At 41.3% G+C, this 9,755-nt stretch overlaps 1 long non-coding RNA gene across 1 annotated transcript; it reads right to left on the bottom strand.

Moving 5' to 3' along the window:
- Positions 1-6,213: 6,213 nt before the first annotated feature.
- LOC117184698 (uncharacterized) lies at positions 6,214-6,744 on the bottom strand. Its single transcript, XR_004470123.1, has 2 exons — positions 6,423-6,744; positions 6,214-6,357 (listed from the first exon to the last, which is right to left on the bottom strand). It is a non-coding gene; the product is annotated as an uncharacterized lncRNA (long non-coding RNA).
- Positions 6,745-9,755: the final 3,011 nt, after the last annotated feature.

Raw genomic sequence — 9,755 nt, 5'->3', positions numbered from 1 at the left:
TCGCTCTATAAGTGGAATATAATTTGTATTATCTTCTTGCGTGCTATGGACCGTTGCACAATCACTATTAATGGTTTCCCCAAGTAGGTTTTCGTTAATCTTTACTCTTGATAGCGCATCGGCTACATTTATTTATTTTTTAAAATAACAAATTATCTGTTAATAATGGTACTTAGTTACTAAAGGCGGAAAAAGAGAAGTTAAAAGTTAGCTAAATTTAAGTGATTATAAATATTTCATGCAATTAGTTTAAGAGACAGTTCAGGGGATAGGGTTTGGCAGAGGGAGTTATAATTATGGCATAAAACCCTAAAAGGTTCATGATAAGCATAATTAGACCTACATATGGGTAGACGGATAGGCCTGAAAGTACGGGTAGGTCTAAATGGAACGGCCAAGTCAATCTGACCCAAGAGAGCTTTGGAGTCAGCAGTCCCGAGAAGGAGCTTGTGCACGAACATTACGCCATTGCATATTCTGCGATGGTGCAACGACGGCAGGTCAATAAGATTTAGCCTAGACCGGTAGGGTGGCAAGATTCTACCCGAGTCCCAGTTAAAGTTCCGAAGGGCAAATACTAAAAATTGCTTTTGCACGGATTCAATAACAGCCTGCTGCTCTTTATACTGCGGGCTCCACACACAAGAACAATACTCCAATTAATACGTACTAACGAGATATATAGTTTTTTCGTAACGTACAGGTCGTCAAACTCCTTGGACCAACGCTTTATGAACGCTAAATCACCCTTAGCTTTATTTACAGTGGCAGCTATATGGCTGTTAAAACACATCTTATGATCAAAAAGGACTCCGAGGTCATTTGAACTCGAAATTCGCTCAAGGACATGATTTCCTAGAACATATGAGACAAAATGTGGAGCACGACGGTAAAATGTCATAAAAAAATGTCAGTTTGCATTTGGAAAGGTTCAGAAAAAGAAGATAAGTTGAACACCACAATAGTAGTTCAATTAGATCAAGTTAAAGGCGTGTGTGCAAATACCAATCAGAGTAAGAAGGACAGATTTTAACATCACCAGCATACATTAGCGTAGTAGAGTATGTTATAACTTAAGGAAGGTCATTCCCAAATAAAATAAACAAAAGCGGGCCCAGATGACTTCCCTGTGGCACACCTGAAGTAACATTAACAGTATTTGACAACACGTTAGAAAACAAAACACGTTGAGTACGGTTAGTGAGATAGGACAAAATCCAATCTAGAAGATTCGTTGGGAACCCTAATAAAGGAAGCTTGTGAATAAGCAGAGCATGGTTCACAGAATCGAATGCCTTGAAGTCCGTAAAAATTACATCCAATTTGAAAATACGGTGGATTAGGTTAGAAAACTCAAGAAGGTTAGTCGATGTTGAACGATGTCTGAAAAAACCGTGTTGCGACGGAGACATCAAGCTGCAACAAAGATGTTGCAGTTGCCGGGTGACCAGGAACTCAAGAAGCTTCGGGATGGCGGAAAGCTTTGCGATACCACGATAGTTTTCAATGTTTGATCTTGAACCTTTTTTGTGAAGCGGAATGATGTAGGACTCTCTCCAAATTACTGGGAGACAAGACTGTTCCAAGCAGAGGTTGAAGAGAAAGGTCAAGGGTTTTAAAATGCAACTTGGTACCTTATCTGGACCCGCAGAAAACGATATGTCCATAGATGACAAACCTTCCAGAACAACGCTTTCCTCGAAAAAGGGCAGAAAAATGCTGTTAGCTTGAGGTAGCTGGTACGGATACGGAGTGGATGCGTTGTAAATTTGAGGCGAGTACGTTGTTTGGAAAAAGGTAGCGAATAAATTTGCAATACCATCAGCAGAAGCTTCTGTTTTGTTCTGGTAATGAAGGGACGGAGGAAAAGCGTTTGACTTGCGCTTAGAGTTAACGAACGAATATAATTTTTTAGGATCACTAGAAACGTTACTACTACATTGTGAAAGGTAATGATTATAACACTGACTATTAACGGCAAGGAACAGAGAGCGAGCGGAGGAGTATAGAGCTAAGGCCGACTTCTGGTACTTTTTATAGAGCCGGGATTTATTATTTTTTAAGTATGACAAATACTTGGAGAACCAGGGAGGCTTGGACGATACGGGTACAGTCATATCTGGAACAAAAGTATTAAGGGCGGAGTAAATAGAGCTATAAAACGAGCTAACAGTTGCATCTATGTTCGGTAATGAATAAAGAAACGACAAATCAACACGCGAGAGATGTAGATCTAAATCGATAAAGTTTGTTTTGCGAAAACACTTTATGTGAGCCATGGAACTGTCAGCACCTCCAGATTGTGTACACTCCAGGGATATCGACAAAGTTGGATGGTAAGGATCTTCAGGGAGTGATATTGGGCTTGCTCTAGATACCATAGCAAGAGAAGCATCGTTAACAAAAACGAGGTCAAGAAGTCTGTCCCTAATGTTTTTAACGGCATTAATTTGGACAAGGGAAATATCCGTTAGCCCATTGATAAAGTCATTATGGAAATTGGGAAACAACAGGTTAGCGTAACAGGTAAGGCTGCCAAGAAAGAAATGGGAGGTTAAAGTCCCCAATGACAATAATTCGATCATTGCACCCTAATGCAGATACGATAGTATTAATTGCTGAGAGGTGGTGTAAGTAAAGCTCAGCATCAGACCTGGGAGGAATGTAAGAGCAGGTTAAATAGAAAAATGCGGAGCCAACACGAACTTTGAATGCAACAAATTCAATTCCATGGATTTAATTAAATGGGAATAACTCAGATGAGAAAACAGATTTAACTGCAATCAGAACCCCACCTGCAAAAGATGGGCGGTCCATTCGATAAATAGTGTAACTATCAATGAAAATTTCATGAACATTGACAGGAGTTAAGCCAGGTTTCGGTAAACGCGATGGCATCGAAATCAAAGGACGCACTATTATTATGAATTTGACGCAATTTTCCCAACAAACTGCGAACGTTCTGATAGTGCAAGGAAAAATGGAACTCTTTGAGTGAGTACTCTTTGAGATGCAGAGATTTCTCTACCGCTGAGATCACTTCATGAAGAGCCGTTTCCGTGGATTTTCCTTTCCGGTAGGCATGCTGTGCGCCTGACAGCAACTGAGGGTGTATAGTTGTCCTCAGTTGCAGCCCGACGAGTCTCTCAAAGGTTTTGAGGAGGAAGGACGATAGGCTGATTGGTCTAAAGTCTTTTGCAGTTGAGTGCGAGGCTTTTCCTGCTTTGGGAATGAAGACTATCCTTGCCTTAAGCCATGCTCTCGGGATTGTACCCACAGCAAGTATCTTCCTGAAGATACCTTGTAGCCAGTTGATGGCCGTATCCCCGGCCTTCTGAAGTTGAACCGGGATTACTTGGTCTGGGCCTGGCGAGTTGAACGGGTTGAAGCTGTTTATTGCCCAGCTTATGTTACGTTTTGTGAGGATGTGATCCATCGAATTTACCAGTCCCTCTCCTGGGAGATGTACCGTCTCGATGGTTGTGCACCCTGGGAAATGCGTGCCTAGTAGAATGTGCAGGGACTCCTCACTGGAGTTGGTCCACGTGCCGTCATTCCTTTTAAGATACCCTACCGAGGGGTTAGTTTTTGAGAGAATCTTGCGAAGCCTTGCGGCCTCTGACGTTCCCTAATTTCCGAGCAAAATTTTTGCCAATTTTTTATATAGTGACAGACTGATTTTGTAGTCTGCCCAGTGGCTCTCCTCGTTCGCGCTTTTGGCCCTGTTGAAGAGGGTCCTGCAGCTTTTACGAAGGATGTCTATTTGTTTTGACCACCAGGGGGGTTTCTTTTTCCCCCTTGGTTTGCTAGAGGGGCATGCTGCCGCGAAGGCTTTTTTGCATGCTTCTGTGAACCTGTTCACTAGGCGATCTAGGTCGTATTTTGTTTCCGGGCATGATGGTGCTTTGGAGGGGAGTAAGTCCTCCAGGGCTGAGCTATATTTTTCCCAGTTGGCTTTCCTGGGATTAATATAGTCCTTAGGTTTCGGAAATTCGAGGGATAGTGTGGTCTCGATGTATCTGTGGTCAGAGAGAGATTGGTCATCAAGGACTTGCCAACTCTTGACTATGTCAAACAGGTTGGGAGACACTAAGGTGAGGTCAATAACCTCCTGTCGATTTTTAATTATAAAAGTGGGGTCGTTGCCCCGATTACAAATAAATAGATTTGAGTTAAGGATGAAGCTGAAAAGTGACTCACCCCTTACATTTGCATTCGAGCTCCCCCATTGAGTGTGGTGAGCGTTGGCATCGCAACCTATTAATAGGTCTATGTCCGACCTCTCGCTGTCGCTGGCTAGTTTGCGAACAAGGTCGTTGGGAGGATCGTTTTCCTCATGGGCCATGTAGGACGATATCAGCCTTAGATGTGTCCCTTTCAGCTCTAGGCTTGCCGCCGTGTTGTCGCTATCGCTATAATTATGGAGAAGAAAGATATTAAGGTGCTTTCTGGCGAGAATGCAGGTGCGGGTTTTACCTTAATGTTGAGCTACTATTATCTTGTACTCCTTCGACCCTAGTCCACAAACCTTGTCTCCCACTATCCAAGGTTCCTGGATCAGGGCTACCTCTGCTCCGCTCTCTTCGAGGCGGAGTATAAGAGCAGCGGATGCTGCTTTACAGTGGTGGACATTGTTCTAAAGGAGCCTCAAGGGCATCCTTTGTGTTCTCCACCACTGTAATATCGGCATCTGGATCGTCCTCGACTTCCTCGTGGCAACACATCGCCTCGAAGTCGCATCTCAGCGTGCCATCGGTGGAGTAGCACTCTGGGTCTGTCTCTGTATGATCGTCGGGTGCTTCGATCTCCGAGGCAGCGTCCTGCTCGACTGGCTTGTCGACAGGACGTGCCCCGGCCGCTGCATCCGACTTGTAGACCTTTACGGTCACAGAGCTGAACGCAAAATTGAGCTCGCCTCTGGCAGCCTCAATCGGGGCCAGCGACTCTTCCACTGGTTCTTAGGTATTCGGGAGTCCGTGCTGCCTTTGTCCAGGACGCCAATCAGCGTCCTTTCTCTGTCAATCTGCGCGAACGATGTGTTAGGCAGTACTCTGGAGCGCTTCGGTGTTGGCCCAGGAGTCTCTTGCGAGCGCTGCCTTTTTGGCTGAGGGGCTTCCTTCTTCGGTGCTTCCTTGCCAAAGTTCGGCAGCACCTTCGAGGTCCACTCAACCTTCTTTATCCATTTGTCCGTCGGGCTGGACATCTGGCTTGCGTTCTGCCGACGGAGTATATTGCCAGCACTCCTTCTATCGGCATATGTAAAAGGTTTGGCTTGGACACTAGTAGATGGGCACTCACCCGCCACTTTACCAGCAGGCAGAGCAGCCGCAGGATTGCATAGCCACTCTGCCAAGGTATCGGTTTTGGGAGCCAATTCACCACCCACCCCGAAACCGGGATGGTGTATGGACATTTTGTTGCTATTTTTTTGACTATTCCTGATATTCATTAGTCATTTATTTTTCGTTTTGATTCTTTCTCATATACTCCGTTTTCTAGAAGATAGTAATTCTTTTGCGTTAGGTTAGTGAGAATGTTATTGTCTTCATCTGGATATGGGACAATTTTAAGTATAGGAATATTTCTGATCTCTCATGGGATGTTAGAAATTATTAGTATTTCGTTGGTGTCTGATTTCAACCAGGTTGATGTTTTGATATTTAATAATTTCTCTGAATCAATGTGTTTCAGGTAATCCTGCCTTAATAATTTTGGATTAAAAATCCCTAATCTTCTTAGCTGCATGCCTAATTCAATATCCTCTATGTACTCAGTAAAATGTTGAAGGTTAAATATTAGTATTTATAATTGCTTCCTTCCTTCCTATCATTATCCTTGTTTAATTTATTAACAACTTCTATGCCAGAATTTACTGCTTGAATTTTTAAGTTTAATTCGTTAGCTTGAACACTGTGGCTAGCCAGATTGTCTACTTTCCCTTCTAGTTCGACTTTATCATATTGATCTAACGCTCCAAATAGATATTTATAAATTGTGCCTACTGCATTTATAAGGCCTCTTTTGTTTTTGGCTATTTTTATGCCGTTGTTTTCACGTTGCAATTTCTCGACTAAATATTGAACTTGGATTACGTTATTAAATTATTAAATTGGGTTGCCTGGTCTAGTAAACTCTGATATGTTTCATCTGTTCTTGTTATATTAATTGTTAAATAATAATATTCATAATTAATGGGTATGTTAATGGTATCTGTTTTGAATATGAGATATCCATTCCTTGAGTTGATGGGATCTATCTCTATATTCTGTCCGGTAGACTGTAGGACGGTGAACATTAGTAAGATTATAATCTTAATCATGTTGTAGCTCCAGATTCCCAGTACTCTCTTCGGGTACTCTGCAATTATCATGTTTACTTTTATTAGACTTTTTCTTTCTTTTGAATTTGGTTTTATAGTCTACCTGCCGAATTTCCCCTATTCTTTTGATCGGATTGGTTGTTATTTTTTAACTAGGAGTGCATTTTTGTAGCATGTGTCTACTTCAAAGTCGATTCTATCGTTATTCAAATGATTGATCTTCCTAACCTTATTCAGTTGGGTGTTATAATCTGATAGTCCGGCGTACAGGAAGATATCAGCTGGGGATCTTTTTGTAGTATTATGAACCGATTTATGATTATAAGTGTATAGAATTAACTCGAATTTTGTGAGCTTGTTCTCTATGTTATCCTCGCTTGAAATAATTCTTAATTTGTCATTGATCGTTTTATGATCGTTCTTCATCAGAAACTCCGTTTTTACTGGTAGTGATTTCAATTTTCACATTTTCACATCAAGTGATTGGGACTGATTATTTTTAGGAATGCCCTTTGGAACAGTGGGAAGTCTATTTCACTATGGAAATATAATGCACTATTTTTGGTACAAACATATTCCTTTATTATATCTTTTGCTAATGACTTTGTCATTTCAGTATATGTGATTTTTATCAGTATCTTGTGGAAATACCTTATCCTCATTACCTCTAATCAGTTCTATTTGCCTATTATAGTAATTGATTGGTCGCTCTATAAGTGGAATATAATTTGTATTATCTTCTTGCGCGCTATGGACCGTTGCACAATCACTATTAATGGTTTCCCCAAGTAGGTTTTCGTTAATCTTTACTCTTGATAGCGCATCGGCTACATTTATTTATTTTTTAAATTAACAAATTATCTGTTAATAATGGTACTTAGTTACTAAAGGCGGAAAAAGAGAAGTTAAAAGTTAGCTAAATTTAAGTGATTATAAATATTTCATGCAATTAGTTTAAGAGACAGTTCAGGGGATAGGGTTTGGCAGAGGGAGTTATAATTATGGCATAAAACCCTAAAAGGTTCATGATAAGCATAATTAGACCTACATATGGGTAGACGGATAGGCCTGAAAGTACGGGTAGGTCTAAATGGAACGGCCAAGTCAATCTGACCCAAAAGAGCTTTGGAGTCAGCAGTCCCGAGAAGGAGCTTGTGCACGAACATTACGCCATTGCATATTCTGCGATGGTGCAACGACGGCAGGTCAATAAGATTTAGCCTAGACCGGTAGGGTGGCAAGATTCTACCCGAGTCCCAGTTAAAGTTCCGAAGGGCAAATACTAAAAATTGCTTTTGCACGGATTCAATAACAGCCTGCTGCTCTTTATACTGCGGGCTCCACACACAAGAACAATACTCCAATTAATACGTACTAACGAGATATACAGTTGTTTCGTAACGTACGGGTCGTCAAACTCCTTGGACCAACGCTTTATGAACGCTAAATCACCCTTAGCTTTATTTACAGTGGCAGCTATATGGCTGTTAAAACACATCTTATGATCAAAAAGGACTCCGAGGTCATTTGAACTCGAAATTCGCTCAAGGACATGATTTCCTAGAACATATGAGACAAAATGTGGAGCACGACGGTAAAATGTCATAAAAAAATGTCAGTTTGCATTTGGAAAGGTTCAGAAAAAGAAGATAAGTTGAACACCACAATAGTAGTTCAATTAGATCAAGTTAAAGGCGTGTGTGCAAATACCAATCAGAGTAAGAAGGACAGATTTTAACATCACCAGCATACATTAGCGTAGTAGAGTATGTTATAACTTAAGGAAGGTCATTCCCAAATAAAATAAACAAAAGCGGGCCCAGATGACTTCCCTGTGGCACACCTGAAGTAACATTAACAGTATTTGACAACACGTTAGAAAACAAAACACGTTGAGTACGGTTAGTGAGATAGGACAAAATCCAATCTAGAAGATTCGTTGGGAACCCTAATAAAGAGAGCTTGTGAATAAGCAGAGCATGGTTCACAGAATCGAATGCCTTGAAGTCCGTAAAAATTACATCCAATTTGAAAATACGGTGGATTAGGTTAGAAAACTCAAGAAGGTTAGTCGATGTTGAACGATGTCTGAAAAAACCGTGTTGCGACGGAGACATCAAGCTGCAACAAAGATGTTGCAGTTGCCGGGTGACCAGGAACTCAAGAAGCTTCGGGATGGCGGAAAGCTTTGCGATACCACGATAGTTTTCAATGTTTGATCTTGAACCTTTTTTGTGAAGCGGAATGATGTAGGACTCTCTCCAAATTACTGGGAGACAAGACTGTTCCAAGCAGAGGTTGAAGAGAAAGGTCAAGGGTTTTAAAATGCAACTTGGTACCTTATCTGGACCCGCAGAAAACGATATGTCCATAGATGACAAACCTTCCAGAACAACGCTTTCCTCGAAAAAGGGCAGAAAAATGCTGTTAGCTTGAGGTAGCTGGTACGGATACGGAGTGGATGCGTTGTAAATTTGAGGCGAGTACGTTGTTTGGAAAAAGGTAGCGAATAAATTTGCAATACCATCAGCAGAAGCTTCTGTTTTGTTCTGGTAATGAAGGGACGGAGGAAAAGCGTTTGACTTGCGCTTAGAGTTAACGAACGAATATAATTTTTTAGGATCACTAGAAACGTTACTACTACATTGTGAAAGGTAATGATTATAACACTGACTATTAACGGCAAGGAACAGAGAGCGAGCGGAGGAGTATAGAGCTAAGGCCGACTTCTGGTACTTTTTATAGAGCCGGGATTTATTATTTTTTAAGTATGACAAATACTTGGAGAACCAGGGAGGCTTGGACGATACGGGTACAGTGATATCTGGAACAAAAGTATTAAGGGCGGAGTAAATAGAGCTATAAAACGAGCTAACAGTTGCATCTATGTTCGGTAATGAATAAAGAAACGACAAATCAACACGCGAGAGATGTAGATCTAAATCGATAAAGTTTGTTTTGCGAAAACACTTTATGTGAGCCATGGAACTGTCAGCACCTCCAGATTGTGTACACTCCAGGGATATCGACAAAGTTGGATGGTAAGGATCTTCAGGGAGTGATATTGGGCTTGCTCTAGATACCATAGCGAGAGAAGCATCGTTAACAAAAACGAGGTCAAGAAGTCTGCCCCTAATGTTTTTAACGGCATTAATTTGGACAAGGGAAATATCCGTTGGCCCATTGATAAAGTCATTATGGCAATTGGGAAACAACAGGTTAGCGTCATCACAAGGCAGCCAAGAAAGAAATGGGAGGTTAAAGTCCCCCATGACAATAATTCGATCATTGCACGCTAATGCAGATACGACAGTATTAATTGCTGAGAGGTGGTGTAGGTAAAGCTCAGCATCAGACCTGGGAGGGATGTAAGAGCAGGTTAAATAGAAAAATGTGGAGCCAATACGAACTTTGACTGCAAAAAATTCAATTCCAT

The sequence above is a fragment of the Drosophila pseudoobscura genome, chromosome X, assembly GCF_009870125.1.
Source record: "Drosophila pseudoobscura strain MV-25-SWS-2005 chromosome X, UCI_Dpse_MV25, whole genome shotgun sequence".
NCBI classification, from domain to species: Eukaryota; Metazoa; Arthropoda; class Insecta; order Diptera; family Drosophilidae; genus Drosophila; species Drosophila pseudoobscura.
The sequence above is the reverse complement of the archived record's forward strand: the minus strand, read 5'-3'. Positions and strand labels throughout refer to the sequence as shown.